Here is a 24,451-nt window from a genome sequence, read left to right on the forward strand (position 1 = left end):
TTCCAGATCGCCGCCACCAAATCAGCACCCAAAACGAGATCAGCGGCTCGTATTTTTGGCCTGGGGCAGACTAAGCCTACGAAGCGAGCGTGCTGGACCGCCGTAAACGGTAAGCCCGGCGACAAAAAAAAAAAATCCGAAGAAAAAGAGAGGGGTGCAACACGAGGACTTCCCCGGAGGTCACCCATCCTAGTACTACTCTCGCCCAAACACGCTTAACTGCGGAGTTCTGATGGGATCCGGTGCATTAGTGTTGGTATGATCGCACCCATCAGCATAAGCGCGTTAAATCCTTATAAAGGATCCGAATGCAGCGATGGACTCTAACACCAGGGAGCTGCAGCCCGAGGGCATTTCCAGATCGCCGCCACCAAATCAGCACCCAAAACGAGATCAGCGGCTCGTATTTTTGGCCTGGGGCAGACTAAGCCTACGAAGCGAGCGTGCTGGACCGCCGTAAACGGTAAGCCCGGCGACAAAAAAAAAAAATCCGAAGAAAAAGAGAGGGGTGCAACACGAGGACTTCCCAGGAGGTCACCCATCCTAGTACTACTCTCGCCCAAACACGCTTAACTGCGGAGTTCTGATGGGATCCGGTGCATTAGTGTTGGTATGATCGCACCCATCAGCATAAGCGCGTTAAATCCTTATAAAGGATCCGAATGCAGCGATGCACTCTAACACCAGGGAGCTGCAGCCCGAGGGCATTTCCAGATCGCCGCCACCAAATCAGCACCCAAAACGAGATCAGCGGCTCGTATTTTTGGCCTGGGGCAGACTAAGCCTACGAAGCGAGCGTGCTGGACCGCCGTAAACGGTAAGCCCGGCGACAAAAAAAAAAAATCCGAAGAAAAAGAGAGGGGTGCAACACGAGGACTTCCCAGGAGGTCACCCATCCTAGTACTACTCTCGCCCAAACACGCTTAACTGCGGAGTTCTGATGGGATCCGGTGCATTAGTGTTGGTATGATCGCACCCATCAGCATAAGCGCGTTAAATCCTTATAAAGGATCCGAATGCAGCGATGCACTCTAACACCAGGGAGCTGCAGCCCGAGGGCATTTCCAGATCGCCGCCACCAAATCAGCACCCAAAACGAGATCAGCGGCTCGTATTTTTGGCCTGGGGCAGACTAAGCCTACGAAGCGAGCGTGCTGGACCGCCGTAAACGGTAAGCCCGGCGACAAAAAAAAAAAATCCGAAGAAAAAGAGAGGGGTGCAACACGAGGACTTCCCCGGAGGTCACCCATCCTAGTACTACTCTCGCCCAAACACGCTTAACTGCGGAGTTCTGATGGGATCCGGTGCATTAGTGTTGGTATGATCGCACCCATCAGCATAAGCGCGTTAAATCCTTATAAAGGATCCGAATGCAGCGATGGACTCTAACACCAGGGAGCTGCAGCCCGAGGGCATTTCCAGATCGCCGCCACCAAATCAGCACCCAAAACGAGATCAGCGGCTCGTATTTTTGGCCTGGGGCAGACTAAGCCTACGAAGCGAGCGTGCTGGACCGCCGTAAACGGTAAGCCCGGCGACAAAAAAAAAAAATCCGAAGAAAAAGAGAGGGGTGCAACACGAGGACTTCCCAGGAGGTCACCCATCCTAGTACTACTCTCGCCCAAACACGCTTAACTGCGGAGTTCTGATGGGATCCGGTGCATTAGTGTTGGTATGATCGCACCCATCAGCATAAGCGCGTTAAATCCTTATAAAGGATCCGAATGCAGCGATGCACTCTAACACCAGGGAGCTGCAGCCCGAGGGCATTTCCAGATCGCCGCCACCAAATCAGCACCCAAAACGAGATCAGCGGCTCGTATTTTTGGCCTGGGGCAGACTAAGCCTACGAAGCGAGCGTGCTGGACCGCCGTAAACGGTAAGCCCGGCGACAAAAAAAAAAAATCCGAAGAAAAAGAGAGGGGTGCAACACGAGGACTTCCCAGGAGGTCACCCATCCTAGTACTACTCTCGCCCAAACACGCTTAACTGCGGAGTTCTGATGGGATCCGGTGCATTAGTGTTGGTATGATCGCACCCATCAGCATAAGCGCGTTAAATCCTTATAAAGGATCCGAATGCAGCGATGCACTCTAACACCAGGGAGCTGCAGCCCGAGGGCATTTCCAGATCGCCGCCACCAAATCAGCACCCAAAACGAGATCAGCGGCTCGTATTTTTGGCCTGGGGCAGACTAAGCCTACGAAGCGAGCGTGCTGGACCGCCGTAAACGGTAAGCCCGGCGACAAAAAAAAAAAAATCCGAAGAAAAAGAGAGGGGTGCAACACGAGGACTTCCCCGGAGGTCACCCATCCTAGTACTACTCTCGCCCAAACACGCTTAACTGCGGAGTTCTGATGGGATCCGGTGCATTAGTGTTGGTATGATCGCACCCATCAGCATAAGCGCGTTAAATCCTTATAAAGGATCCGAATGCAGCGATGGACTCTAACACCAGGGAGCTGCAGCCCGAGGGCATTTCCAGATCGCCGCCACCAAATCAGCACCCAAAACGAGATCAGCGGCTCGTATTTTTGGCCTGGGGCAGACTAAGCCTACGAAGCGAGCGTGCTGGACCGCCGTAAACGGTAAGCCCGGCGACAAAAAAAAAAAATCCGAAGAAAAAGAGAGGGGTGCAACACGAGGACTTCCCAGGAGGTCACCCATCCTAGTACTACTCTCGCCCAAACACGCTTAACTGCGGAGTTCTGATGGGATCCGGTGCATTAGTGTTGGTATGATCGCACCCATCAGCATAAGCGCGTTAAATCCTTATAAAGGATCCGAATGCAGCGATGGACTCTAACACCAGGGAGCTGCAGCCCGAGGGCATTTCCAGATCGCCGCCACCAAATCAGCACCCAAAACGAGATCAGCGGCTCGTATTTTTGGCCTGGGGCAGACTAAGCCTACGAAGCGAGCGTGCTGGACCGCCGTAAACGGTAAGCCCGGCGACAAAAAAAAAAAATCCGAAGAAAAAGAGAGGGGTGCAACACGAGGACTTCCCAGGAGGTCACCCATCCTAGTACTACTCTCGCCCAAACACGCTTAACTGCGGAGTTCTGATGGGATCCGGTGCATTAGTGTTGGTATGATCGCACCCATCAGCATAAGCGCGTTAAATCCTTATAAAGGATCCGAATGCAGCGATGCACTCTAACACCAGGGAGCTGCAGCCCGAGGGCATTTCCAGATCGCCGCCACCAAATCAGCACCCAAAACGAGATCAGCGGCTCGTATTTTTGGCCTGGGGCAGACTAAGCCTACGAAGCGAGCGTGCTGGACCGCCGTAAACGGTAAGCCCGGCGACAAAAAAAAAAAATCCGAAGAAAAAGAGAGGGGTGCAACACGAGGACTTCCCAGGAGGTCACCCATCCTAGTACTACTCTCGCCCAAACACGCTTAACTGCGGAGTTCTGATGGGATCCGGTGCATTAGTGTTGGTATGATCGCACCCATCAGCATAAGCGCGTTAAATCCTTATAAAGGATCCGAATGCAGCGATGCACTCTAACACCAGGGAGCTGCAGCCCGAGGGCATTTCCAGATCGCCGCCACCAAATCAGCACCCAAAACGAGATCAGCGGCTCGTATTTTTGGCCTGGGGCAGACTAAGCCTACGAAGCGAGCGTGCTGGACCGCCGTAAACGGTAAGCCCGGCGACAAAAAAAAAAAAACCGAAGAAAAAGAGAGGGGTGCAACACGAGGACTTCCCCGGAGGTCACCCATCCTAGTACTACTCTCGCCCAAACACGCTTAACTGCGGAGTTCTGATGGGATCCGGTGCATTAGTGTTGGTATGATCGCACCCATCAGCATAAGCGCGTTAAATCCTTATAAAGGATCCGAATGCAGCGATGGACTCTAACACCAGGGAGCTGCAGCCCGAGGGCATTTCCAGATCGCCGCCACCAAATCAGCACCCAAAACGAGATCAGCGGCTCGTATTTTTGGCCTGGGGCAGACTAAGCCTACGAAGCGAGCGTGCTGGACCGCCGTAAACGGTAAGCCCGGCGACAAAAAAAAAAATCCGAAGAAAAAGAGAGGGGTGCAACACGAGGACTTCCCAGGAGGTCACCCATCCTAGTACTACTCTCGCCCAAACACGCTTAACTGCGGAGTTCTGATGGGATCCGGTGCATTAGTGTTGGTATGATCGCACCCATCAGCATAAGCGCGTTAAATCCTTATAAAGGATCCGAATGCAGCGATGGACTCTAACACCAGGGAGCTGCAGCCCGAGGGCATTTCCAGATCGCCGCCACCACCTCAGCACCCAAAACGAGATCAGCGGCTCGTATTTTTGGCCTGGGGCAGACTAAGCCTACGAAGCGAGCGTGCTGGACCGCCGTAAACGGTAAGCCCGGCGACAAAAAAAAAAAATCCGAAGAAAAAGAGAGGGGTGCAACACGAGGACTTCCCAGGAGGTCACCCATCCTAGTACTACTCTCGCCCAAACACGCTTAACTGCGGAGTTCTGATGGGATCCGGTGCATTAGTGTTGGTATGATCGCACCCATCAGCATAAGCGCGTTAAATCCTTATAAAGGATCCGAATGCAGCGATGCACTCTAACACCAGGGAGCTGCAGCCCGAGGGCATTTCCAGATCGCCGCCACCAAATCAGCACCCAAAACGAGATCAGCGGCTCGTATTTTTGGCCTGGGGCAGACTAAGCCTACGAAGCGAGCGTGCTGGACCGCCGTAAACGATAAGCCCGGCGACAAAAAAAAAAAATCCGAAGAAAAAGAGAGGGGTGCAACACGAGGACTTCCCAGGAGGTCACCCATCCTAGTACTACTCTCGCCCAAACACGCTTAACTGCGGAGTTCTGATGGGATCCGGTGCATTAGTGTTGGTATGATCGCACCCATCAGCATAAGCGCGTTAAATCCTTATAAAGGATCCGAATGCAGCGATGCACTCTAACACCAGGGAGCTGCAGCCCGAGGGCATTTCCAGATCGCCGCCACCAAATCAGCACCCAAAACGAGATCAGCGGCTCGTATTTTTGGCCTGGGGCAGACTAAGCCTACGAAGCGAGCGTGCTGGACCGCCGTAAACGGTAAGCCCGGCGACAAAAAAAAAAAATCCGAAGAAAAAGAGAGGGGTGCAACACGAGGACTTCCCAGGAGGTCACCCATCCTAGTACTACTCTCGCCCAAACACGCTTAACTGCGGAGTTCTGATGGGATCCGGTGCATTAGTGTTGGTATGATCGCACCCATCAGCATAAGCGCGTTAAATCCTTATAAAGGATCCGAATGCAGCGATGGACTCTAACACCAGGGAGCTGCAGCCCGAGGGCATTTCCAGATCGCCGCCACCAAATCAGCACCCAAAACGAGATCAGCGGCTCGTATTTTTGGCCTGGGGCAGACTAAGCCTACGAAGCGAGCGTGCTGGACCGCCGTAAACGGTAAGCCCGGCGACAAAAAAAAAAAATCCGAAGAAAAAGAGAGGGGTGCAACACGAGGACTTCCCAGGAGGTCACCCATCCTAGTACTACTCTCGCCCAAACACGCTTAACTGCGGAGTTCTGATGGGATCCGGTGCATTAGTGTTGGTATGATCGCACCCATCAGCATAAGCGCGTTAAATCCTTATAAAGGATCCGAATGCAGCGATGCACTCTAACACCAGGGAGCTGCAGCCCGAGGGCATTTCCAGATCGCCGCCACCAAATCAGCACCCAAAACGAGATCAGCGGCTCGTATTTTTGGCCTGGGGCAGACTAAGCCTACGAAGCGAGCGTGCTGGACCGCCGTAAACGGTAAGCCCGGCGACAAAAAAAAAAAATCCGAAGAAAAAGAGAGGGGTGCAACACGAGGACTTCCCAGGAGGTCACCCATCCTAGTACTACTCTCGCCCAAACAAGCTTAACTGCGGAGTTCTGATGGGATCCGGTGCATTAGTGTTGGTATGATCGCACCCATCAGCATAAGCGCGTTAAATCCTTATAAAGGATCCGAATGCAGCGATGCACTCTAACACCAGGGAGCTGCAGCCCGAGGGCATTTCCAGATCGCCGCCACCAAATCAGCACCCAAAACGAGATCAGCGGCTCGTATTTTTGGCCTGGGGCAGACTAAGCCTACGAAGCGAGCGTGCTGGACCGCCGTAAACGGTAAGCCCGGCGACAAAAAAAAAAAATCCGAAGAAAAAGAGAGGGGTGCAACACGAGGACTTCCCAGGAGGTCACCCATCCTAGTACTACTCTCGCCCAAACACGCTTAACTGCGGAGTTCTGATGGGATCCGGTGCATTAGTGTTGGTATGATCGCACCCATCAGCATAAGCGCGTTAAATCCTTATAAAGGATCCGAATGCAGCGATGCACTCTAACACCAGGGAGCTGCAGCCCGAGGGCATTTCCAGATCGCCGCCACCAAATCAGCACCCAAAACGAGATCAGCGGCTCGTATTTTTGGCCTGGGGCAGACTAAGCCTACGAAGCGAGCGTGCTGGACCGCCGTAAACGGTAAGCCCGGCGACAAAAAAAAAAAATCCGAAGAAAAAGAGAGGGGTGCAACACGAGGACTTCCCCGGAGGTCACCCATCCTAGTACTACTCTCGCCCAAACACGCTTAACTGCGGAGTTCTGATGGGATCCGGTGCATTAGTGTTGGTATGATCGCACCCATCAGCATAAGCGCGTTAAATCCTTATAAAGGATCCGAATGCAGCGATGGACTCTAACACCAGGGAGCTGCAGCCCGAGGGCATTTCCAGATCGCCGCCACCAAATCAGCACCCAAAACGAGATCAGCGGCTCGTATTTTTGGCCTGGGGCAGACTAAGCCTACGAAGCGAGCGTGCTGGACCGCCGTAAACGGTAAGCCCGGCGACAAAAAAAAAAAAATCCGAAGAAAAAGAGAGGGGTGCAACACGAGGACTTCCCAGGAGGTCACCCATCCTAGTACTACTCTCGCCCAAACACGCTTAACTGCGGAGTTCTGATGGGATCCGGTGCATTAGTGTTGGTATGATCGCACCCATCAGCATAAGCGCGTTAAATCCTTATAAAGGATCCGAATGCAGCGATGCACTCTAACACCAGGGAGCTGCAGCCCGAGGGCATTTCCAGATCGCCGCCACCAAATCAGCACCCAAAACGAGATCAGCGGCTCGTATTTTTGGCCTGGGGCAGACTAAGCCTACGAAGCGAGCGTGCTGGACCGCCGTAAACGGTAAGCCCGGCGACAAAAAAAAAAAATCCGAAGAAAAAGAGAGGGGTGCAACACGAGGACTTCCCAGGAGGTCACCCATCCTAGTACTACTCTCGCCCAAACACGCTTAACTGCGGAGTTCTGATGGGATCCGGTGCATTAGTGTTGGTATGATCGCACCCATCAGCATAAGCGCGTTAAATCCTTATAAAGGATCCGAATGCAGCGATGCACTCTAACACCAGGGAGCTGCAGCCCGAGGGCATTTCCAGATCGCCGCCACCAAATCAGCACCCAAAACGAGATCAGCGGCTCGTATTTTTGGCCTGGGGCAGACTAAGCCTACGAAGCGAGCGTGCTGGACCGCCGTAAACGGTAAGCCCGGCGACAAAAAAAAAAAATCCGAAGAAAAAGAGAGGGGTGCAACACGAGGACTTCCCAGGAGGTCACCCATCCTAGTACTACTCTCGCCCAAACACGCTTAACTGCGGAGTTCTGATGGGATCCGGTGCATTAGTGTTGGTATGATCGCACCCATCAGCATAAGCGCGTTAAATCCTTATAAAGGATCCGAATGCAGCGATGCACTCTAACACCAGGGAGCTGCAGCCCGAGGGCATTTCCAGATCGCCGCCACCAAATCAGCACCCAAAACGAGATCAGCGGCTCGTATTTTTGGCCTGGGGCAGACTAAGCCTACGAAGCGAGCGTGCTGGACCGCCGTAAACGGTAAGCCCGGCGACAAAAAAAAAAAATCCGAAGAAAAAGAGAGGGGTGCAACACGAGGACTTCCCCGGAGGTCACCCATCCTAGTACTACTCTCGCCCAAACACGCTTAACTGCGGAGTTCTGATGGGATCCGGTGCATTAGTGTTGGTATGATCGCACCCATCAGCATAAGCGCGTTAAATCCTTATAAAGGATCCGAATGCAGCGATGCACTCTAACACCAGGGAGCTGCAGCCCGAGGGCATTTCCAGATCGCCGCCACCAAATCAGCACCCAAAACGAGATCAGCGGCTCGTATTTTTGGCCTGGGGCAGACTAAGCCTACGAAGCGAGCGTGCTGGACCGCCGTAAACGGTAAGCCCGGCGACAAAAAAAAAAAATCCGAAGAAAAAGAGAGGGGTGCAACACGAGGACTTCCCAGGAGGTCACCCATCCTAGTACTACTCTCGCCCAAACACGCTTAACTGCGGAGTTCTGATGGGATCCGGTGCATTAGTGTTGGTATGATCGCACCCATCAGCATAAGCGCGTTAAATCCTTATAAAGGATCCGAATGCAGCGATGCACTCTAACACCAGGGAGCTGCAGCCCGAGGGCATTTCCAGATCGCCGCCACCAAATCAGCACCCAAAACGAGATCAGCGGCTCGTATTTTTGGCCTGGGGCAGACTAAGCCTACGAAGCGAGCGTGCTGGACCGCCGTAAACGGTAAGCCCGGCGACAAAAAAAAAAAATCCGAAGAAAAAGAGAAGGGTGCAACACGAGGACTTCCCAGGAGGTCACCCATCCTAGTACTACTCTCGCCCAAACACGCTTAACTGCGGAGTTCTGATGGGATCCGGTGCATTAGTGTTGGTATGATCGCACCCATCAGCATAAGCGCGTTAAATCCTTATAAAGGATCCGAATGCAGCGATGCACTCTAACACCAGGGAGCTGCAGCCCGAGGGCATTTCCAGATCGCCGCCACCAAATCAGCACCCAAAACGAGATCAGCGGCTCGTATTTTTGGCTTGGGGCAGACTAAGCCTACGAAGCGAGCGTGCTGGACCGCCGTAAACGGTAAGCCCGGCGACAAAAAAAAAAAATCCGAAGAAAAAGAGAGGGGTGCAACACGAGGACTTCCCCGGAGGTCACCCATCCTAGTACTACTCTCGCCCAAACACGCTTAACTGCGGAGTTCTGATGGGATCCGGTGCATTAGTGTTGGTATGATCGCACCCATCAGCATAAGCGCGTTAAATCCTTATAAAGGATCCGAATGCAGCGATGCACTCTAACACCAGGGAGCTGCAGCCCGAGGGCATTTCCAGATCGCCGCCACCAAATCAGCACCCAAAACGAGATCAGCGGCTCGTATTTTTGGCCTGGGGCAGACTAAGCCTACGAAGCGAGCGTGCTGGACCGCCGTAAACGGTAAGCCCGGCGACAAAAAAAAAAAATCCGAAGAAAAAGAGAGGGGTGCAACACGAGGACTTCCCCGGAGGTCACCCATCCTAGTACTACTCTCGCCCAAACACGCTTAACTGCGGAGTTCTGATGGGATCCGGTGCATTAGTGTTGGTATGATCGCACCCATCAGCATAAGCGCGTTAAATCCTTATAAAGGATCCGAATGCAGCGATGGACTCTAACACCAGGGAGCTGCAGCCCGAGGGCATTTCCAGATCGCCGCCACCAAATCAGCACCCAAAACGAGATCAGCGGCTCGTATTTTTGGCCTGGGGCAGACTAAGCCTACGAAGCGAGCGTGCTGGACCGCCGTAAACGGTAAGCCCGGCGACAAAAAAAAAAAATCCGAAGAAAAAGAGAGGGGTGCAACACGAGGACTTCCCAGGAGGTCACCCATCCTAGTACTACTCTCGCCCAAACACGCTTAACTGCGGAGTTCTGATGGGATCCGGTGCATTAGTGTTGGTATGATCGCACCCATCAGCATAAGCGCGTTAAATCCTTATAAAGGATCCGAATGCAGCGATGGACTCTAACACCAGGGAGCTGCAGCCCGAGGGCATTTCCAGATCGCCGCCACCAAATCAGCACCCAAAACGAGATCAGCGGCTCGTATTTTTGGCCTGGGGCAGACTAAGCCTACGAAGCGAGCGTGCTGGACCGCCGTAAACGGTAAGCCCGGCGACAAAAAAAAAAAATCCGAAGAAAAAGAGAGGGGTGCAACACGAGGACTTCCCAGGAGGTCACCCATCCTAGTACTACTCTCGCCCAAACACGCTTAACTGCGGAGTTCTGATGGGATCCGGTGCATTAGTGTTGGTATGATCGCACCCATCAGCATAAGCGCGTTAAATCCTTATAAAGGATCCGAATGCAGCGATGCACTCTAACACCAGGGAGCTGCAGCCCGAGGGCATTTCCAGATCGCCGCCACCAAATCAGCACCCAAAACGAGATCAGCGGCTCGTATTTTTGGCCTGGGGCAGACTAAGCCTACGAAGCGAGCGTGCTGGACCGCCGTAAACGATAAGCCCGGCGACAAAAAAAAAAAATCCGAAGAAAAAGAGAGGGGTGCAACACGAGGACTTCCCAGGAGGTCACCCATCCTAGTACTACTCTCGCCCAAACACGCTTAACTGCGGAGTTCTGATGGGATCCGGTGCATTAGTGTTGGTATGATCGCACCCATCAGCATAAGCGCGTTAAATCCTTATAAAGGATCCGAATGCAGCGATGCACTCTAACACCAGGGAGCTGCAGCCCGAGGGCATTTCCAGATCGCCGCCACCAAATCAGCACCCAAAACGAGATCAGCGGCTCGTATTTTTGGCTTGGGGCAGACTAAGCCTACGAAGCGAGCGTGCTGGACCGCCGTAAACGGTAAGCCCGGCGACAAAAAAAAAAAATCCGAAGAAAAAGAGAGGGGTGCAACACGAGGACTTCCCAGGAGGTCACCCATCCTAGTACTACTCTCGCCCAAACACGCTTAACTGCGGAGTTCTGATGGGATCCGGTGCATTAGTGTTGGTATGATCGCACCCATCAGCATAAGCGCGTTAAATCCTTATAAAGGATCCGAATGCAGCGATGCACTCTAACACCAGGGAGCTGCAGCCCGAGGGCATTTCCAGATCGCCGCCACCAAATCAGCACCCAAAACGAGATCAGCGGCTCGTATTTTTGGCCTGGGGCAGACTAAGCCTACGAAGCGAGCGTGCTGGACCGCCGTAAACGGTAAGCCCGGCGACAAAAAAAAAAAATCCGAAGAAAAAGAGAGGGGTGCAACACGAGGACTTCCCCGGAGGTCACCCATCCTAGTACTACTCTCGCCTAAACACGCTTAACTGCGGAGTTCTGATGGGATCCGGTGCATTAGTGTTGGTATGATCGCACCCATCAGCATAAGCGCGTTAAATCCTTATAAAGGATCCGAATGCAGCGATGGACTCTAACACCAGGGAGCTGCAGCCCGAGGGCATTTCCAGATCGCCGCCACCAAATCAGCACCCAAAACGAGATCAGCGGCTCGTATTTTTGGCCTGGGGCAGACTAAGCCTACGAAGCGAGCGTGCTGGACCGCCGTAAACGGTAAGCCCGGCGACAAAAAAAAAAAATCCGAAGAAAAAGAGAAGGGTGCAACACGAGGACTTCCCAGGAGGTCACCCATCCTAGTACTACTCTCGCCCAAACACGCTTAACTGCGGAGTTCTGATGGGATCCGGTGCATTAGTGTTGGTATGATCGCACCCATCAGCATAAGCGCGTTAAATCCTTATAAAGGATCCGAATGCAGCGATGCACTCTAACACCAGGGAGCTGCAGCCCGAGGGCATTTCCAGATCGCCGCCACCAAATCAGCACCCAAAACGAGATCAGCGGCTCGTATTTTTGGCCTGGGGCAGACTAAGCCTACGAAGCGAGCGTGCTGGACCGCCGTAAACGGTAAGCCCGGCGACAAAAAAAAAAAATCCGAAGAAAAAGAGAGGGGTGCAACACGAGGACTTCCCAGGAGGTCACCCATCCTAGTACTACTCTCGCCCAAACACGCTTAACTGCGGAGTTCTGATGGGATCCGGTGCATTAGTGTTGGTATGATCGCACCCATCAGCATAAGCGCGTTAAATCCTTATAAAGGATCCGAATGCAGCGATGCACTCTAACACCAGGGAGCTGCAGCCCGAGGGCATTTCCAGATCGCCGCCACCAAATCAGCACCCAAAACGAGATCAGCGGCTCGTATTTTTGGCCTGGGGCAGACTAAGCCTACGAAGCGAGCGTGCTGGACCGCCGTAAACGGTAAGCCCGGCGACAAAAAAAAAAAATCCGAAGAAAAAGAGAGGGGTGCAACACGAGGACTTCCCCGGAGGTCACCCATCCTAGTACTACTCTCGCCCAAACACGCTTAACTGCGGAGTTCTGATGGGATCCGGTGCATTAGTGTTGGTATGATCGCACCCATCAGCATAAGCGCGTTAAATCCTTATAAAGGATCCGAATGCAGCGATGGACTCTAACACCAGGGAGCTGCAGCCCGAGGGCATTTCCAGATCGCCGCCACCAAATCAGCACCCAAAACGAGATCAGCGGCTCGTATTTTTGGCCTGGGGCAGACTAAGCCTACGAAGCGAGCGTGCTGGACCGCCGTAAACGGTAAGCCCGGCGACAAAAAAAAAAAATCCGAAGAAAAAGAGAGGGGTGCAACACGAGGACTTCCCAGGAGGTCACCCATCCTAGTACTACTCTCGCCCAAACACGCTTAACTGCGGAGTTCTGATGGGATCCGGTGCATTAGTGTTGGTATGATCGCACCCATCAGCATAAGCGCGTTAAATCCTTATAAAGGATCCGAATGCAGCGATGGACTCTAACACCAGGGAGCTGCAGCCCGAGGGCATTTCCAGATCGCCGCCACCAAATCAGCACCCAAAACGAGATCAGCGGCTCGTATTTTTGGCCTGGGGCAGACTAAGCCTACGAAGCGAGCGTGCTGGACCGCCGTAAACGGTAAGCCCGGCGACAAAAAAAAAAAATCCGAAGAAAAAGAGAGGGGTGCAACACGAGGACTTCCCAGGAGGTCACCCATCCTAGTACTACTCTCGCCCAAACACGCTTAACTGCGGAGTTCTGATGGGATCCGGTGCATTAGTGTTGGTATGATCGCACCCATCAGCATAAGCGCGTTAAATCCTTATAAAGGATCCGAATGCAGCGATGCACTCTAACACCAGGGAGCTGCAGCCCGAGGGCATTTCCAGATCGCCGCCACCAAATCAGCACCCAAAACGAGATCAGCGGCTCGTATTTTTGGCCTGGGGCAGACTAAGCCTACGAAGCGAGCGTGCTGGACCGCCGTAAACGATAAGCCCGGCGACAAAAAAAAAAAATCCGAAGAAAAAGAGAGGGGTGCAACACGAGGACTTCCCAGGAGGTCACCCATCCTAGTACTACTCTCGCCCAAACACGCTTAACTGCGGAGTTCTGATGGGATCCGGTGCATTAGTGTTGGTATGATCGCACCCATCAGCATAAGCGCGTTAAATCCTTATAAAGGATCCGAATGCAGCGATGCACTCTAACACCAGGGAGCTGCAGCCCGAGGGCATTTCCAGATCGCCGCCACCAAATCAGCACCCAAAACGAGATCAGCGGCTCGTATTTTTGGCTTGGGGCAGACTAAGCCTACGAAGCGAGCGTGCTGGACCGCCGTAAACGGTAAGCCCGGCGACAAAAAAAAAAAATCCGAAGAAAAAGAGAGGGGTGCAACACGAGGACTTCCCAGGAGGTCACCCATCCTAGTACTACTCTCGCCCAAACACGCTTAACTGCGGAGTTCTGATGGGATCCGGTGCATTAGTGTTGGTATGATCGCACCCATCAGCATAAGCGCGTTAAATCCTTATAAAGGATCCGAATGCAGCGATGCACTCTAACACCAGGGAGCTGCAGCCCGAGGGCATTTCCAGATCGCCGCCACCAAATCAGCACCCAAAACGAGATCAGCGGCTCGTATTTTTGGCCTGGGGCAGACTAAGCCTACGAAGCGAGCGTGCTGGACCGCCGTAAACGGTAAGCCCGGCGACAAAAAAAAAAAATCCGAAGAAAAAGAGAGGGGTGCAACACGAGGACTTCCCCGGAGGTCACCCATCCTAGTACTACTCTCGCCCAAACACGCTTAACTGCGGAGTTCTGATGGGATCCGGTGCATTAGTGTTGGTATGATCGCACCCATCAGCATAAGCGCGTTAAATCCTTATAAAGGATCCGAATGCAGCGATGGACTCTAACACCAGGGAGCTGCAGCCCGAGGGCATTTCCAGATCGCCGCCACCAAATCAGCACCCAAAACGAGATCAGCGGCTCGTATTTTTGGCCTGGGGCAGACTAAGCCTACGAAGCGAGCGTGCTGGACCGCCGTAAACGGTAAGCCCGGCGACAAAAAAAAAAAATCCGAAGAAAAAGAGAGGGGTGCAACACGAGGACTTCCCAGGAGGTCACCCATCCTAGTACTACTCTCGCCCAAACACGCTTAACTGCGGAGTTCTGATGGGATCCGGTGCATTAGTGTTGGTATGATCGCACCCATCAGCATAAGCGCGTTAAATCCTTATAAAGGATCCGAATGCAGCGATGCACTCTAACACCAGGGAGCTGCAGCCCGAGGGCATTTCCAGATCGCCGCCACCAAATCAGCACCCAAAACGAGATCAGCGGCTCGTATTTTTGGCCTGGGGCAGACTAAGCCTACGAAGCGAGCGTGCTGGACCGCCGTAAACGGTAAGCCCGGCGACAAAAAAAAAAAATCCGAAGAAAAAGAGAGGGGTGCAACACGAGGACTTCCCAGGAGGTCACCCATCCTAGTACTACTCTCGCCCAAACACGCTTAACTGCGGAGTTCTGATGGGATCCGGTGCATTAGTGTTGGTATGATCGCACCCATCAGCATAAGCGCGTTAAATCCTTATAAAGGATCCGAATGCAGCGATGCACTCTAACACCAGGGAGCTGCAGCCCGAGGGCATTTCCAGATCGCCGCCACCAAATCAGCACCCAAAACGAGATCAGCGGCTCGTATTTTTGGCCTGGGGCAGACTAAGCCTACGAAGCGAGCGTGCTGGACCGCCGTAAACGGTAAGCCCGGCGACAAAAAAAAAAAATCCGAAGAAAAAGAGAGGGGTGCAACACGAGGACTTCCCCGGAGGTCACCCATCCTAGTACTACTCTCGCCCAAACACGCTTAACTGCGGAGTTCTGATGGGATCCGGTGCATTAGTGTTGGTATGATCGCACCCATCAGCATAAGCGCGTTAAATCCTTATAAAGGATCCGAATGCAGCGATGGACTCTAACACCAGGGAGCTGCAGCCCGAGGGCATTTCCAGATCGCCGCCACCAAATCAGCACCCAAAACGAGATCAGCGGCTCGTATTTTTGGCCTGGGGCAGACTAAGCCTACGAAGCGAGCGTGCTGGACCGCCGTAAACGGTAAGCCCGGCGACAAAAAAAAAAAATCCGAAGAAAAAGAGAGGGGTGCAACACGAGGACTTCCCAGGAGGTCACCCATCCTAGTACTACTCTCGCCCAAACACGCTTAACTGCGGAGTTCTGATGGGATCCGGTGCATTAGTGTTGGTATGATCGCACCCATCAGCATAAGCGCGTTAAATCCTTATAAAGGATCCGAATGCAGCGATGGACTCTAACACCAGGGAGCTGCAGCCCGAGGGCATTTCCAGATCGCCGCCACCAAATCAGCACCCAAAACGAGATCAGCGGCTCGTATTTTTGGCCTGGGGCAGACTAAGCCTACGAAGCGAGCGTGCTGGACCGCCGTAAACGGTAAGCCCGGCGACAAAAAAAAAAAATCCGAAGAAAAAGAGAGGGGTGCAACACGAGGACTTCCCAGGAGGTCACCCATCCTAGTACTACTCTCGCCCAAACACGCTTAACTGCGGAGTTCTGATGGGATCCGGTGCATTAGTGTTGGTATGATCGCACCCATCAGCATAAGCGCGTTAAATCCTTATAAAGGATCTGAATGCAGCGATGCACTCTAACACCAGGGAGCTGCAGCCCGAGGGCATTTCCAGATCGCCGCCACCAAATCAGCACCCAAAACGAGATCAGCGGCTCGTATTTTTGGCCTGGGGCAGACTAAGCCTACGAAGCGAGCGTGCTGGACCGCCGTAAACGGTAAGCCCGGCGACAAAAAAAAAAAATCCGAAGAAAAAGAGAGGGGTGCAACACGAGGACTTCCCAGGAGGTCACCCATCCTAGTACTACTCTCGCCCAAACACGCTTAACTGCGGAGTTCTGATGGGATCCGGTGCATTAGTGTTGGTATGATCGCACCCATCAGCATAAGCGCGTTAAATCCTTATAAAGGATCCGAATGCAGCGATGCACTCTAACACCAGGGAGCTGCAGCCCGAGGGCATTTCCAGATCGCCGCCACCAAATCAGCACCCAAAACGAGATCAGCGGCTCGTATTTTTGGCCTGGGGCAGACTAAGCCTACGAAGCGAGCGTGCTGGACCGCCGTAAACGGTAAGCCCGGCGACAAAAAAAAAAAATCCGAAGAAAAAGAGAGGGGTGCAACACGAGGACTTCCCCGGAGGTCACCCATCCTAGTACTACTCTCGCCCAAACACGCTTAACTGCGGAGTTCTGATGGGATCCGGTGCATTAGTGTTGGTATGATCGCACCCATCAGCATAAGCGCGTTAAATCCTTATAAAGGATCCGAATGCAGCGATGGACTCTAACACCAGGGAGCTGCAGCCCGAGGGCATTTCCAGATCGCCGCCACCAAATCAGCACCCAAAACGAGATCAGCGGCTCGTATTTTTGGCCTGGGGCAGACTAAGCCTACGAAGCGAGCGTGCTGGACCGCCGTAAACGGTAAGCCCGGCGACAAAAAAAAAAAATCCGAAGAAAAAGAGAGGGGTGCAACACGAGGACTTCCCAGGAGGTCACCCATCCTAGTACTACTCTCGCCCAAACACGCTTAACTGCGGAGTTCTGATGGGATCCGGTGCATTAGTGTTGGTATGATCGCACCCATCAGCATAAGCGCGTTAAATCCTTATAAAGGATCCGAATGCAGCGATGGACTCTAACACCAGGGAGCTGCAGCCCGAGGGCATTTCCAGATCGCCGCCACCAAATCAGCACCCAAAACGAGATCAGCGGCTCGTATTTTTGGCGTGGGGCAGACTAAGCCTACGAAGCGAGCGTGCTGGACCGCCGTAAACGGTAAGCCCGGCGACAAAAAAAAAAAAATCCGAAGAAAAAGAGAGGGGTGCAACACGAGGACTTCCCAGGAGGTCACCCATCCTAGTACTACTCTCGCCCAAACACGCTTAACTGCGGAGTTCTGATGGGATCCGGTGCATTAGTGTTGGTATGATCGCACCCATCAGCATAAGCGCGTTAAATCCTTATAAAGGATCCGAATGCAGCGATGCACTCTAACACCAGGGAGCTGCAGCCCGAGGGCATTTCCAGATCGCCGCCACCAAATCAGCACCCAAAACGAGATCAGCGGCTCGTATTTTTGGCCTGGGGCAGACTAAGCCTACGAAGCGAGCGTGCTGGACCGCCGTAAACGGTAAGCCCGGCGACAAAAAAAAAAAATCCGAAGAAAAAGAGAGGGGTGCAACACGAGGACTTCCCAGGAGGTCACCCATCCTAGTACTACTCTCGCCCAAACACGCTTAACTGCGGAGTTCTGATGGGATCCGGTGCATTAGTGTTGGTATGATCGCACCCATCAGCATAAGCGCGTTAAATCCTTATAAAGGATCCGAATGCAGCGATGCACTCTAACACCAGGGAGCTGCAGCCCGAGGGCATTTCCAGATCGCCGCCACCAAATCAGCACCCAAAACGAGATCAGCGGCTCGTATTTTTGGCCTGGGGCAGACTAAGCCTACGAAGCGAGCGTGCTGGACCGCCGTAAACGGTAAGCCCGGCGACAAAAAAAAAAAAATCCGAAGAAAAAGAGAGGGGTGCAACACGAGGACTTCCCCGGAGGTCACCCATCCTAGTACTACTCTCGCCCAAACACGCTTAACTGCGGAGTTCTGATGGGATCCGGTGCATTAGTGTTGGTATGATCGCACCCATCAGCATAAGCGCGTTAAATCCTTATAAAGGATCCGAATGCAGCGATGGACTCTAACACCAGGGAGCTGCAGCCCGAGGGCATTTCCAGATCGCCGCCACCAAATCAGCACCCAAAACGAGATCAGCGGCTCGTATTTTTGGCCTGGGGCAGACTAAGCCTACGAAGCGAGCGTGCTGGACCGCCGTAAACGGTAAGCCCGGCGACAAAAAAAAAAAATCCGAAGAAAAAGAGAGGGGTGCAACACGAGGACTTCCCAGGAGGTCACCCATCCTAGTACTACTCTCGCCCAAACACGCTTAACTGCGGAGTTCTGATGGGATCCGGTGCATTAGTGTTGGTATGATCGCACCCATCAGCATAAGCGCGTTAAATCCTTATAAAGGATCCGAATGCAGCGATGCACTCTAACACCAGGGAGCTGCAGCCCGAGGGCATTTCCAGATCGCCGCCACCAAATCAGCACCCAAAACGAGATCAGCGGCTCGTATTTTTGGCCTGGGGCAGACTAAGCCTACGAAGCGAGCGTGCTGGACCGCCGTAAACGGTAAGCCCGGCGACAAAAAAAAAAAATCCGAAGAAAAAGAGAGGGGTGCAACACGAGGACTTCCCAGGAGGTCACCCATCCTAGTACTACTCTCGCCCAAACACGCTTAACTGCGGAGTTCTGATGGGATCCGGTGCATTAGTGTTGGTATGATCGCACCCATCAGCATAAGCGCGTTAAATCCTTATAAAGGATCCGAATGCAGCGATGCACTCTAACACCAGGGAGCTGCAGCCCGAGGGCATTTCCAGATCGCCGCCACCAAATCAGCACCCAAAACGAGATCAGCGGCTCGTATTTTTGGCCTGGGGCAGACTAAGCCTACGAAGCGAGCGTGCTGGACCGCCGTAAACGGTAAGCCCGGCGACAAAAAAAAAAAATCCGAAGAAAAAGAGAGGGGTGCAATACGAGGACTTCCCCGGAGGTCACCCATCCTAGTACTACTCTCGCCCAAACACGCTTAACTGCGGAGTTCTGATGGGATCCGGTGCATTAGTGTTGGTATGATCGCACCCATCAGCATAAGCGCGTTAAATCCTTATATAGGATCCGAATGCAGCGATGGACTCTAACACCAGGGAGCTGCAGCCCGAGGGCATTTCCAGATCGCCGCCACCAAATCAGCACCCAAAACGAGATCAGCGGCTCGTATTTTTGGCCTGGGGCAGACTAAGCCTACGAAGCGAGCGTGCTGGACCGCCGTAAACGGTAAGCCCGGCGACAAAAAAAAAAAATCCGAAGAAAAAGAGAGGGGTGCAACACGAGGACTTCCCAGGAGGTCACCCATCCTAGTACTACTCTCGCCCAAACACGCTTAACTGCGGAGTTCTGATGGGATCCGGTGCATTAGTGTTGGTATGATCGCACCCATCAGCATAAGCGCGTTAAATCCTTATAAAGGATCCGAATGCAGCGATGGACTCTAACACCAGGGAGCTGCAGCCCGAGGGCATTTCCAGATCGCCGCCACCAAATCAGCACCCAAAACGAGATCAGCGGCTCGTATTTTTGGCCTGGGGCAGACTAAGCCTACGAAGCGAGCGTGCTGGACCGCCGTAAACGGTAAGCCCGGCGACAAAAAAAAAAAATCCGAAGAAAAAGAGAGGGGTGCAACACGAGGACTTCCCAGGAGGTCACCCATCCTAGTACTACTCTCGCCCAAACACGCTTAACTGCGGAGTTCTGATGGGATCCGGTGCATTAGTGTTGGTATGATCGCACCCATCAGCATAAGCGCGTTAAATCCTTATAAAGGATCCGAATGCAGCGATGCACTCTAACACCAGGGAGCTGCAGCCCGAGGGCATTTCCAGATCGCCGCCACCAAATCAGCACCCAAAACGAGATCAGCGGCTCGTATTTTTGGCCCGGGGCAGACTAAGCCTACGAAGCGAGCGTGCTGGACCGCCGTAAACGGTAAGCCCGGCGACAAAAAAAAAAAATCCGAAGAAAAAGAGAGGGGTGCAACACGAGGACTTCCCAGGAGGTCACCCATCCTAGTACTACTCTCGCCCAAACACGCTTAACTGCGGAGTTCTGATGGGATCCGGTGCATTAGTGTTGGTATGATCGCACCCATCAGCATAAGCGCGTTAAATCCTTATAAAGGATCTGAATGCAGCGATGCACTCTAACACCAGGGAGCTGCAGCCCGAGGGCATTTCCAGATCGCCGCCACCAAATCAGCACCCAAAACGAGATCAGCGGCTCGTATTTTTGGCCTGGGGCAGACTAAGCCTACGAAGCGAGCGTGCTGGACCGCCGTAAACGGTAAGCCCGGCGACAAAAAAAAAAAATCCGAAGAAAAAGAGAGGGGTGCAACACGAGGACTTCCCCGGAGGTCACCCATCCTAGTACTACTCTCGCCCAAACACGCTTAACTGCGGAGTTCTGATGGGATCCGGTGCATTAGTGTTGGTATGATCGCACCCATCAGCATAAGCGCGTTAAATCCTTATAAAGGATCCGAATGCAGCGATGGACTCTAACACCAGGGAGCTGCAGCCCGAGGGCATTTCCAGATCGCCGCCACCAAATCAGCACCCAAAACGAGATCAGCGGCTCGTATTTTTGGCCTGGGGCAGACTAAGCCTACGAAGCGAGCGTGCTGGACCGCCGTAAACGGTAAGCCCGGCGACAAAAAAAAAAAATCCGAAGAAAAAGAGAGGGGTGCAACACGAGGACTTCCCAGGAGGTCACCCATCCTAGTACTACTCTCGCCCAAACACGCTTAACTGCGGAGTTCTGATGGGATCCGGTGCATTAGTGTTGGTATGATCGCACCCATCAGCATAAGCGCGTTAAATCCTTATAAAGGATCCGAATGCAGCGATGCACTCTAACACCAGGGAGCTGCAGCCCGAGGGCATTTCCAGATCGCCGCCACCAAATCAGCACCCAAAACGAGATCAGCGGCTCGTATTTTTGGCCTGGGGCAGACTAAGCCTACGAAGCGAGCGTGCTGGACCGCCGTAAACGGTAAGCCCGGCGACAAAAAAAAAAAATCCGAAGAAAAAGAGAGGGGTGCAACACGAGGACTTCCCAGGAGGTCACCCATCCTAGTACTACTCTCGCCCAAACACGCTTAACTGCGGAGTTCTGATGGGATCCGGTGCATTAGTGTTGGTATGATCGCACCCATCAGCATAAGCGCGTTAAATCCTTATAAAGGATCCGAATGCAGCGATGCACTCTAACACCAGGGAGCTGCAGCCCGAGGGCATTTCCAGATCGCCGCCACCAAATCAGCACCCAAAACGAGATCAGCGGCTCGTATTTTTGGCCTGGGGCAGACTAAGCCTACGAAGCGAGCGTGCTGGACCGCCGTAAACGGTAAGCCCGGCGACAAAAAAAAAAAATCCGAAGAAAAAGAGAGGGGTGCAACACGAGGACTTCCCAGGAGGTCACCCATCCTAGTACTACTCTCGCCCAAACACGCTTAACTGCGGAGTTCTGATGGGATCCGGTGCATTAGTGTTGGTATGATCGCACCCATCAGCATAAGCGCGTTAAATCCTTATAAAGGATCCGAATGCAGGGATGCACTCTAACACCAGGGAGCTGCAGCCCGAGGGCATTTCCAGATCGCCGCCACCAAATCAGCACCCAAAACGAGATCAGCGGCTCGTATTTTTGGCCTGGGGCAGACTAAGCCTACGAAGCGAGCGTGCTGGACCGCCGTAAACGGTAAGCCCGGCGACAAAAAAAAAAAATCCGAAGAAAAAGAGAGGGGTGCAACACGAGGACTTCCCCGGAGGTCACCCATCCTAGTACTACTCTCGCCCAAACACGCTTAACTGCGGAGTTCTGATGGGATCCGGTGCATTAGTGTTGGTATGATCGCACCCATCAGCATAAGCGCGTTAAATCCTTATAAAGGATCCGAATGCAGCGATGCACTCTAACACCAGGGAGCTGCAGCCCGAGGGCATTTCCAGATCGCCGCCACCAAATCAGCACCCAAAACGAGATCAGCGGCTCGTATTTTTGGCCTGGGGCAGACTAAGCCTACGAAGCGAGCGTGCTGGACCGCCGTAAACGGTAAGCCCGGCGACAAAAAAAAAAAAATCCGAAGAAAAAGAGAGGGGTGCAACACGAGGACTTCCCAGGAGGTCACCCATCCTAGTACTACTCTCGCCCACAAACACGCTTAACTGCGGAGTTCTGATGGGATCCGGTGCATTAGTGTTGGTATGATCGCACCCATCAGCATAAGCGCGTTAAATCCTTATAAAGGATCCGAATGCAGCGATGCACTCTAACACCCAGGGAGCTGCAGCCCGAGGGCATTTCCAGATCGCCGCCACCCAAAATCAGCACCCAAAACGAGATCAGCGGCTCGTATTTTTGGCCTGGGGCAGACTAAGCCTACGAAGCGAGCGTGCTGGACCGCCGTAAACGGTAAGCCCGGCGACAAAAAAAAAAAAATCCGAAGAAAAAGAGAGGGGTGCAACACGAGGACTTCCCAGGAGGTCACCCATCCTAGTACTACTCTCGCCCAAACACGCTTAACTGCGGAGTTCTGATGGGATCCGGTGCATTAGTGTTGGTATGATCGCACCCATCAGCATAAGCGCGTTAAATCCTTATAAAGGATCCGAATGCAGCGATGCACTCTAACACCAGGGAGCTGCAGCCCGAGGGCATTTCCAGATCGCCGCCACCAAATCAGCACCCAAAACGAGATCAGCGGCTCGTATTTTTGGCCTGGGGCAGACTAAGCCTACGAAGCGAGCGTGCTGGACCGCCGTAAAACGGTAAGCCCGGCGACAAAAAAAAAAAATCCGAAGAAAAAGAGAGGGGTGCAACACGAGGACTTCCCAGGAGGTCACCCATCCCTAGTACTACTCTCGCCCAAACACGCTTAACTGCGGAGTTCTGATGGGATCCGGTGCATTAGTGTTGGTATGATCGCACCCATCAGCATAAGCGCGTTAAATCCTTATAAAGGATCCGAATGCAGCGATGCACTCTAACACCAGGAGCTGCAGCCCGAGGGCATTTCCAGATCGCCGCCACCAAATCAGCACCCAAAACGAGATCAGCGGCTCGTATTTTTGGCCTGGGGCAGACTAAGCCTACGAAGCGAGCGTGCTGGACCGCCGTAAACGGTAAGCCCGGCGACAAAAAAAAAAAATCCGAAGAAAAAGAGAGGGGTGCAACACGAGGACTTCCCCGGAGGTCACCCATCCTAGTACTACTCCTCGCCCAAACACGCTTAACTGCGGAGTTCTGATGGGATCCGGTGCATTAGTGTTGGTATGATCGCACCCATCAGCATAAGCGCGTTAAATCCTTATAAAGGATCCGAATACAGCGATGGACTCTAACACCAGGGAGCTGCAGCCCGAGGGCATTTCCAGATCGCCGCCACCAAATCAGCACCCAAAACGAGATCAGCGGCTCGTATTTTTGGCCTGGGGCAGACTAAGCCTACGAAGCGAGCGAGCTGGACCGCCGTAAACGGTAAGCCCGGCGACAAAAAAAAAAAAATCCGAAGAAAAAGAGAGGGGTGCAACACGAGGACTTCCCAGGAGGTCACCCATCCTAGTACTACTCTCGCCCAAACACGCTTAACTGCGGAGTTCTGATGGGATCCGGTGCATTAGTGTTGGTATGATCGCACCCATCAGCATAAGCGCGTTAAATCCTTATAAAGGATCCGAATGCAGCGATGGACTCTAACACCAGGGAGCTGCAGCCCGAGGGCATTTCCAGATCGCCGCCACCAAATCAGCACCCAAAACGAGATCAGCGGCTCGTATTTTTGGCCTGGGGCAGACTAAGCCTACGAAGCGAGCGTGCTGGACCGCCGTAAACGGTAAGCCCGGCGACAAAAAAAAAAAAATCCGAAGAAAAAGAGAGGGGTGCAACACGAGGACTTCCCAGGAGGTCACCCATCCTAGTACTACTCTCGCCCAAACACGCTTAACTGCGGAGTTCTGATGGGATCCGGTGCATTAGTGTTGGTATGATCGCACCCATCAGCATAAGCGCGTTAAATCCTTATAAAGGATCCGAATGCAGCGATGCACTCTAACACCAGGGAGCTGCAGCCCGAGGGCATTTCCAGATCGCCGCCACCAAATCAGCACCCAAAACGAGATCAGCGGCTCGTATTTTTGGCCTGGGGCAGACTAAGCCTACGAAGCGAGCGTGCTGGACCGCCGTAAACGGTAAGCCCGGCGACAAAAAAAAAAAATCCGAAGAAAAAGAGAGGGGTGCAACACGAGGACTTCCCAGGAGGTCACCCATCCTAGTACTACTCTCGCCCAAACACGCTTAACTGCGGAGTTCTGATGGGATCCGGTGCATTAGTGTTGGTATGATCGCACCCATCAGCATAAGCGCGTTAAATCCTTATAAAGGATCCGAATGCAGCGATGCACTCTAACACCAGGGAGCTGCAGCCCGAGGGCATTTCCAGATCGC

General features: G+C 53.1%; 69 non-coding genes across 69 annotated transcripts; all 69 read right to left on the reverse strand.

The window, feature by feature from the left end:
* Window positions 1-151: 151 nt before the first annotated feature.
* Window positions 152-270, reverse strand: LOC126731093 (5S ribosomal RNA). The gene has a single exon (XR_007658354.1). It is a non-coding gene; the product is annotated as a 5S ribosomal RNA (ribosomal RNA).
* A 235-nt stretch (window positions 271-505) lies between these two features.
* On the reverse strand, window positions 506-624 carry LOC126729739 (5S ribosomal RNA). Its single transcript, XR_007657046.1, has one exon. It is a non-coding gene; the product is annotated as a 5S ribosomal RNA (ribosomal RNA).
* Window positions 625-859: 235 nt separating this feature from the next.
* On the reverse strand, window positions 860-978 carry LOC126729741 (5S ribosomal RNA). The gene has a single exon (XR_007657048.1). It is a non-coding gene; the product is annotated as a 5S ribosomal RNA (ribosomal RNA).
* A 235-nt stretch (window positions 979-1,213) lies between these two features.
* Window positions 1,214-1,332, reverse strand: LOC126731094 (5S ribosomal RNA). The gene has a single exon (XR_007658355.1). It is a non-coding gene; the product is annotated as a 5S ribosomal RNA (ribosomal RNA).
* Window positions 1,333-1,567: 235 nt separating this feature from the next.
* LOC126729742 (5S ribosomal RNA) lies at window positions 1,568-1,686 on the reverse strand. The gene has a single exon (XR_007657049.1). It is a non-coding gene; the product is annotated as a 5S ribosomal RNA (ribosomal RNA).
* A 235-nt stretch (window positions 1,687-1,921) lies between these two features.
* On the reverse strand, window positions 1,922-2,040 carry LOC126729743 (5S ribosomal RNA). Its single transcript, XR_007657050.1, has one exon. It is a non-coding gene; the product is annotated as a 5S ribosomal RNA (ribosomal RNA).
* A 236-nt stretch (window positions 2,041-2,276) lies between these two features.
* Window positions 2,277-2,395, reverse strand: LOC126731095 (5S ribosomal RNA). Its single transcript, XR_007658356.1, has one exon. It is a non-coding gene; the product is annotated as a 5S ribosomal RNA (ribosomal RNA).
* Window positions 2,396-2,630: 235 nt separating this feature from the next.
* LOC126729744 (5S ribosomal RNA) lies at window positions 2,631-2,749 on the reverse strand. The gene has a single exon (XR_007657051.1). It is a non-coding gene; the product is annotated as a 5S ribosomal RNA (ribosomal RNA).
* A 235-nt stretch (window positions 2,750-2,984) lies between these two features.
* On the reverse strand, window positions 2,985-3,103 carry LOC126729745 (5S ribosomal RNA). Its single transcript, XR_007657052.1, has one exon. It is a non-coding gene; the product is annotated as a 5S ribosomal RNA (ribosomal RNA).
* A 235-nt stretch (window positions 3,104-3,338) lies between these two features.
* On the reverse strand, window positions 3,339-3,457 carry LOC126729747 (5S ribosomal RNA). Its single transcript, XR_007657054.1, has one exon. It is a non-coding gene; the product is annotated as a 5S ribosomal RNA (ribosomal RNA).
* Window positions 3,458-3,692: 235 nt separating this feature from the next.
* LOC126731096 (5S ribosomal RNA) lies at window positions 3,693-3,811 on the reverse strand. The gene has a single exon (XR_007658357.1). It is a non-coding gene; the product is annotated as a 5S ribosomal RNA (ribosomal RNA).
* A 234-nt stretch (window positions 3,812-4,045) lies between these two features.
* Window positions 4,046-4,164, reverse strand: LOC126729748 (5S ribosomal RNA). The gene has a single exon (XR_007657055.1). It is a non-coding gene; the product is annotated as a 5S ribosomal RNA (ribosomal RNA).
* A 235-nt stretch (window positions 4,165-4,399) lies between these two features.
* On the reverse strand, window positions 4,400-4,518 carry LOC126729750 (5S ribosomal RNA). Its single transcript, XR_007657056.1, has one exon. It is a non-coding gene; the product is annotated as a 5S ribosomal RNA (ribosomal RNA).
* A 235-nt stretch (window positions 4,519-4,753) lies between these two features.
* Window positions 4,754-4,872, reverse strand: LOC126729751 (5S ribosomal RNA). The gene has a single exon (XR_007657057.1). It is a non-coding gene; the product is annotated as a 5S ribosomal RNA (ribosomal RNA).
* Window positions 4,873-5,107: 235 nt separating this feature from the next.
* On the reverse strand, window positions 5,108-5,226 carry LOC126729752 (5S ribosomal RNA). The gene has a single exon (XR_007657058.1). It is a non-coding gene; the product is annotated as a 5S ribosomal RNA (ribosomal RNA).
* Window positions 5,227-5,461: 235 nt separating this feature from the next.
* LOC126729753 (5S ribosomal RNA) lies at window positions 5,462-5,580 on the reverse strand. Its single transcript, XR_007657059.1, has one exon. It is a non-coding gene; the product is annotated as a 5S ribosomal RNA (ribosomal RNA).
* A 235-nt stretch (window positions 5,581-5,815) lies between these two features.
* Window positions 5,816-5,934, reverse strand: LOC126731421 (5S ribosomal RNA). Its single transcript, XR_007658668.1, has one exon. It is a non-coding gene; the product is annotated as a 5S ribosomal RNA (ribosomal RNA).
* A 235-nt stretch (window positions 5,935-6,169) lies between these two features.
* LOC126729754 (5S ribosomal RNA) lies at window positions 6,170-6,288 on the reverse strand. The gene has a single exon (XR_007657060.1). It is a non-coding gene; the product is annotated as a 5S ribosomal RNA (ribosomal RNA).
* Window positions 6,289-6,523: 235 nt separating this feature from the next.
* On the reverse strand, window positions 6,524-6,642 carry LOC126731097 (5S ribosomal RNA). The gene has a single exon (XR_007658358.1). It is a non-coding gene; the product is annotated as a 5S ribosomal RNA (ribosomal RNA).
* A 236-nt stretch (window positions 6,643-6,878) lies between these two features.
* Window positions 6,879-6,997, reverse strand: LOC126729756 (5S ribosomal RNA). The gene has a single exon (XR_007657061.1). It is a non-coding gene; the product is annotated as a 5S ribosomal RNA (ribosomal RNA).
* Window positions 6,998-7,232: 235 nt separating this feature from the next.
* On the reverse strand, window positions 7,233-7,351 carry LOC126729757 (5S ribosomal RNA). The gene has a single exon (XR_007657062.1). It is a non-coding gene; the product is annotated as a 5S ribosomal RNA (ribosomal RNA).
* A 235-nt stretch (window positions 7,352-7,586) lies between these two features.
* LOC126729758 (5S ribosomal RNA) lies at window positions 7,587-7,705 on the reverse strand. The gene has a single exon (XR_007657063.1). It is a non-coding gene; the product is annotated as a 5S ribosomal RNA (ribosomal RNA).
* Window positions 7,706-7,940: 235 nt separating this feature from the next.
* LOC126731098 (5S ribosomal RNA) lies at window positions 7,941-8,059 on the reverse strand. Its single transcript, XR_007658359.1, has one exon. It is a non-coding gene; the product is annotated as a 5S ribosomal RNA (ribosomal RNA).
* Window positions 8,060-8,294: 235 nt separating this feature from the next.
* On the reverse strand, window positions 8,295-8,413 carry LOC126729760 (5S ribosomal RNA). Its single transcript, XR_007657065.1, has one exon. It is a non-coding gene; the product is annotated as a 5S ribosomal RNA (ribosomal RNA).
* Window positions 8,414-8,648: 235 nt separating this feature from the next.
* On the reverse strand, window positions 8,649-8,767 carry LOC126730556 (5S ribosomal RNA). The gene has a single exon (XR_007657826.1). It is a non-coding gene; the product is annotated as a 5S ribosomal RNA (ribosomal RNA).
* A 235-nt stretch (window positions 8,768-9,002) lies between these two features.
* On the reverse strand, window positions 9,003-9,121 carry LOC126731099 (5S ribosomal RNA). The gene has a single exon (XR_007658360.1). It is a non-coding gene; the product is annotated as a 5S ribosomal RNA (ribosomal RNA).
* Window positions 9,122-9,356: 235 nt separating this feature from the next.
* LOC126731100 (5S ribosomal RNA) lies at window positions 9,357-9,475 on the reverse strand. The gene has a single exon (XR_007658361.1). It is a non-coding gene; the product is annotated as a 5S ribosomal RNA (ribosomal RNA).
* Window positions 9,476-9,710: 235 nt separating this feature from the next.
* LOC126729761 (5S ribosomal RNA) lies at window positions 9,711-9,829 on the reverse strand. Its single transcript, XR_007657066.1, has one exon. It is a non-coding gene; the product is annotated as a 5S ribosomal RNA (ribosomal RNA).
* A 235-nt stretch (window positions 9,830-10,064) lies between these two features.
* LOC126729762 (5S ribosomal RNA) lies at window positions 10,065-10,183 on the reverse strand. Its single transcript, XR_007657067.1, has one exon. It is a non-coding gene; the product is annotated as a 5S ribosomal RNA (ribosomal RNA).
* A 235-nt stretch (window positions 10,184-10,418) lies between these two features.
* Window positions 10,419-10,537, reverse strand: LOC126729763 (5S ribosomal RNA). The gene has a single exon (XR_007657068.1). It is a non-coding gene; the product is annotated as a 5S ribosomal RNA (ribosomal RNA).
* Window positions 10,538-10,772: 235 nt separating this feature from the next.
* On the reverse strand, window positions 10,773-10,891 carry LOC126729764 (5S ribosomal RNA). The gene has a single exon (XR_007657069.1). It is a non-coding gene; the product is annotated as a 5S ribosomal RNA (ribosomal RNA).
* A 235-nt stretch (window positions 10,892-11,126) lies between these two features.
* On the reverse strand, window positions 11,127-11,245 carry LOC126731686 (5S ribosomal RNA). Its single transcript, XR_007658928.1, has one exon. It is a non-coding gene; the product is annotated as a 5S ribosomal RNA (ribosomal RNA).
* Window positions 11,246-11,480: 235 nt separating this feature from the next.
* On the reverse strand, window positions 11,481-11,599 carry LOC126730557 (5S ribosomal RNA). Its single transcript, XR_007657827.1, has one exon. It is a non-coding gene; the product is annotated as a 5S ribosomal RNA (ribosomal RNA).
* A 235-nt stretch (window positions 11,600-11,834) lies between these two features.
* On the reverse strand, window positions 11,835-11,953 carry LOC126729765 (5S ribosomal RNA). Its single transcript, XR_007657070.1, has one exon. It is a non-coding gene; the product is annotated as a 5S ribosomal RNA (ribosomal RNA).
* Window positions 11,954-12,188: 235 nt separating this feature from the next.
* On the reverse strand, window positions 12,189-12,307 carry LOC126731101 (5S ribosomal RNA). Its single transcript, XR_007658362.1, has one exon. It is a non-coding gene; the product is annotated as a 5S ribosomal RNA (ribosomal RNA).
* Window positions 12,308-12,542: 235 nt separating this feature from the next.
* LOC126729766 (5S ribosomal RNA) lies at window positions 12,543-12,661 on the reverse strand. The gene has a single exon (XR_007657071.1). It is a non-coding gene; the product is annotated as a 5S ribosomal RNA (ribosomal RNA).
* A 235-nt stretch (window positions 12,662-12,896) lies between these two features.
* Window positions 12,897-13,015, reverse strand: LOC126729767 (5S ribosomal RNA). Its single transcript, XR_007657072.1, has one exon. It is a non-coding gene; the product is annotated as a 5S ribosomal RNA (ribosomal RNA).
* Window positions 13,016-13,250: 235 nt separating this feature from the next.
* LOC126729768 (5S ribosomal RNA) lies at window positions 13,251-13,369 on the reverse strand. Its single transcript, XR_007657073.1, has one exon. It is a non-coding gene; the product is annotated as a 5S ribosomal RNA (ribosomal RNA).
* A 235-nt stretch (window positions 13,370-13,604) lies between these two features.
* LOC126729769 (5S ribosomal RNA) lies at window positions 13,605-13,723 on the reverse strand. Its single transcript, XR_007657074.1, has one exon. It is a non-coding gene; the product is annotated as a 5S ribosomal RNA (ribosomal RNA).
* A 235-nt stretch (window positions 13,724-13,958) lies between these two features.
* Window positions 13,959-14,077, reverse strand: LOC126731103 (5S ribosomal RNA). The gene has a single exon (XR_007658363.1). It is a non-coding gene; the product is annotated as a 5S ribosomal RNA (ribosomal RNA).
* A 235-nt stretch (window positions 14,078-14,312) lies between these two features.
* Window positions 14,313-14,431, reverse strand: LOC126729772 (5S ribosomal RNA). Its single transcript, XR_007657076.1, has one exon. It is a non-coding gene; the product is annotated as a 5S ribosomal RNA (ribosomal RNA).
* A 235-nt stretch (window positions 14,432-14,666) lies between these two features.
* On the reverse strand, window positions 14,667-14,785 carry LOC126729773 (5S ribosomal RNA). The gene has a single exon (XR_007657077.1). It is a non-coding gene; the product is annotated as a 5S ribosomal RNA (ribosomal RNA).
* A 235-nt stretch (window positions 14,786-15,020) lies between these two features.
* LOC126731105 (5S ribosomal RNA) lies at window positions 15,021-15,139 on the reverse strand. Its single transcript, XR_007658365.1, has one exon. It is a non-coding gene; the product is annotated as a 5S ribosomal RNA (ribosomal RNA).
* Window positions 15,140-15,374: 235 nt separating this feature from the next.
* LOC126729774 (5S ribosomal RNA) lies at window positions 15,375-15,493 on the reverse strand. Its single transcript, XR_007657078.1, has one exon. It is a non-coding gene; the product is annotated as a 5S ribosomal RNA (ribosomal RNA).
* A 235-nt stretch (window positions 15,494-15,728) lies between these two features.
* Window positions 15,729-15,847, reverse strand: LOC126729775 (5S ribosomal RNA). The gene has a single exon (XR_007657079.1). It is a non-coding gene; the product is annotated as a 5S ribosomal RNA (ribosomal RNA).
* Window positions 15,848-16,082: 235 nt separating this feature from the next.
* Window positions 16,083-16,201, reverse strand: LOC126729776 (5S ribosomal RNA). Its single transcript, XR_007657080.1, has one exon. It is a non-coding gene; the product is annotated as a 5S ribosomal RNA (ribosomal RNA).
* A 235-nt stretch (window positions 16,202-16,436) lies between these two features.
* Window positions 16,437-16,555, reverse strand: LOC126731106 (5S ribosomal RNA). Its single transcript, XR_007658366.1, has one exon. It is a non-coding gene; the product is annotated as a 5S ribosomal RNA (ribosomal RNA).
* Window positions 16,556-16,790: 235 nt separating this feature from the next.
* LOC126729777 (5S ribosomal RNA) lies at window positions 16,791-16,909 on the reverse strand. The gene has a single exon (XR_007657081.1). It is a non-coding gene; the product is annotated as a 5S ribosomal RNA (ribosomal RNA).
* A 236-nt stretch (window positions 16,910-17,145) lies between these two features.
* Window positions 17,146-17,264, reverse strand: LOC126729778 (5S ribosomal RNA). Its single transcript, XR_007657082.1, has one exon. It is a non-coding gene; the product is annotated as a 5S ribosomal RNA (ribosomal RNA).
* Window positions 17,265-17,499: 235 nt separating this feature from the next.
* LOC126729779 (5S ribosomal RNA) lies at window positions 17,500-17,618 on the reverse strand. The gene has a single exon (XR_007657083.1). It is a non-coding gene; the product is annotated as a 5S ribosomal RNA (ribosomal RNA).
* Window positions 17,619-17,854: 236 nt separating this feature from the next.
* Window positions 17,855-17,973, reverse strand: LOC126731107 (5S ribosomal RNA). The gene has a single exon (XR_007658367.1). It is a non-coding gene; the product is annotated as a 5S ribosomal RNA (ribosomal RNA).
* Window positions 17,974-18,208: 235 nt separating this feature from the next.
* LOC126729780 (5S ribosomal RNA) lies at window positions 18,209-18,327 on the reverse strand. Its single transcript, XR_007657084.1, has one exon. It is a non-coding gene; the product is annotated as a 5S ribosomal RNA (ribosomal RNA).
* Window positions 18,328-18,562: 235 nt separating this feature from the next.
* LOC126729781 (5S ribosomal RNA) lies at window positions 18,563-18,681 on the reverse strand. The gene has a single exon (XR_007657085.1). It is a non-coding gene; the product is annotated as a 5S ribosomal RNA (ribosomal RNA).
* Window positions 18,682-18,916: 235 nt separating this feature from the next.
* Window positions 18,917-19,035, reverse strand: LOC126730840 (5S ribosomal RNA). The gene has a single exon (XR_007658104.1). It is a non-coding gene; the product is annotated as a 5S ribosomal RNA (ribosomal RNA).
* A 235-nt stretch (window positions 19,036-19,270) lies between these two features.
* On the reverse strand, window positions 19,271-19,389 carry LOC126729783 (5S ribosomal RNA). The gene has a single exon (XR_007657087.1). It is a non-coding gene; the product is annotated as a 5S ribosomal RNA (ribosomal RNA).
* A 235-nt stretch (window positions 19,390-19,624) lies between these two features.
* LOC126729784 (5S ribosomal RNA) lies at window positions 19,625-19,743 on the reverse strand. The gene has a single exon (XR_007657088.1). It is a non-coding gene; the product is annotated as a 5S ribosomal RNA (ribosomal RNA).
* Window positions 19,744-19,978: 235 nt separating this feature from the next.
* On the reverse strand, window positions 19,979-20,097 carry LOC126729785 (5S ribosomal RNA). Its single transcript, XR_007657089.1, has one exon. It is a non-coding gene; the product is annotated as a 5S ribosomal RNA (ribosomal RNA).
* A 235-nt stretch (window positions 20,098-20,332) lies between these two features.
* LOC126731108 (5S ribosomal RNA) lies at window positions 20,333-20,451 on the reverse strand. The gene has a single exon (XR_007658368.1). It is a non-coding gene; the product is annotated as a 5S ribosomal RNA (ribosomal RNA).
* A 235-nt stretch (window positions 20,452-20,686) lies between these two features.
* LOC126729786 (5S ribosomal RNA) lies at window positions 20,687-20,805 on the reverse strand. Its single transcript, XR_007657090.1, has one exon. It is a non-coding gene; the product is annotated as a 5S ribosomal RNA (ribosomal RNA).
* A 235-nt stretch (window positions 20,806-21,040) lies between these two features.
* On the reverse strand, window positions 21,041-21,159 carry LOC126729787 (5S ribosomal RNA). Its single transcript, XR_007657091.1, has one exon. It is a non-coding gene; the product is annotated as a 5S ribosomal RNA (ribosomal RNA).
* Window positions 21,160-21,394: 235 nt separating this feature from the next.
* Window positions 21,395-21,513, reverse strand: LOC126729788 (5S ribosomal RNA). Its single transcript, XR_007657092.1, has one exon. It is a non-coding gene; the product is annotated as a 5S ribosomal RNA (ribosomal RNA).
* Window positions 21,514-21,748: 235 nt separating this feature from the next.
* LOC126731109 (5S ribosomal RNA) lies at window positions 21,749-21,867 on the reverse strand. Its single transcript, XR_007658369.1, has one exon. It is a non-coding gene; the product is annotated as a 5S ribosomal RNA (ribosomal RNA).
* A 236-nt stretch (window positions 21,868-22,103) lies between these two features.
* LOC126731693 (5S ribosomal RNA) lies at window positions 22,104-22,224 on the reverse strand. The gene has a single exon (XR_007658935.1). It is a non-coding gene; the product is annotated as a 5S ribosomal RNA (ribosomal RNA).
* Window positions 22,225-22,463: 239 nt separating this feature from the next.
* LOC126729789 (5S ribosomal RNA) lies at window positions 22,464-22,582 on the reverse strand. The gene has a single exon (XR_007657093.1). It is a non-coding gene; the product is annotated as a 5S ribosomal RNA (ribosomal RNA).
* Window positions 22,583-22,818: 236 nt separating this feature from the next.
* On the reverse strand, window positions 22,819-22,938 carry LOC126731639 (5S ribosomal RNA). The gene has a single exon (XR_007658883.1). It is a non-coding gene; the product is annotated as a 5S ribosomal RNA (ribosomal RNA).
* A 234-nt stretch (window positions 22,939-23,172) lies between these two features.
* LOC126731774 (5S ribosomal RNA) lies at window positions 23,173-23,292 on the reverse strand. Its single transcript, XR_007659015.1, has one exon. It is a non-coding gene; the product is annotated as a 5S ribosomal RNA (ribosomal RNA).
* Window positions 23,293-23,528: 236 nt separating this feature from the next.
* Window positions 23,529-23,647, reverse strand: LOC126729790 (5S ribosomal RNA). Its single transcript, XR_007657094.1, has one exon. It is a non-coding gene; the product is annotated as a 5S ribosomal RNA (ribosomal RNA).
* Window positions 23,648-23,883: 236 nt separating this feature from the next.
* Window positions 23,884-24,002, reverse strand: LOC126729791 (5S ribosomal RNA). The gene has a single exon (XR_007657095.1). It is a non-coding gene; the product is annotated as a 5S ribosomal RNA (ribosomal RNA).
* A 235-nt stretch (window positions 24,003-24,237) lies between these two features.
* Window positions 24,238-24,356, reverse strand: LOC126729792 (5S ribosomal RNA). Its single transcript, XR_007657096.1, has one exon. It is a non-coding gene; the product is annotated as a 5S ribosomal RNA (ribosomal RNA).
* Between the last annotated feature and the right edge of the window lie 95 nt (window positions 24,357-24,451).

Source organism: Quercus robur, chromosome 5 (assembly GCF_932294415.1).
Source record: "Quercus robur chromosome 5, dhQueRobu3.1, whole genome shotgun sequence".
Lineage (NCBI taxonomy): Eukaryota > Viridiplantae > Streptophyta > Magnoliopsida > Fagales > Fagaceae > Quercus > Quercus robur.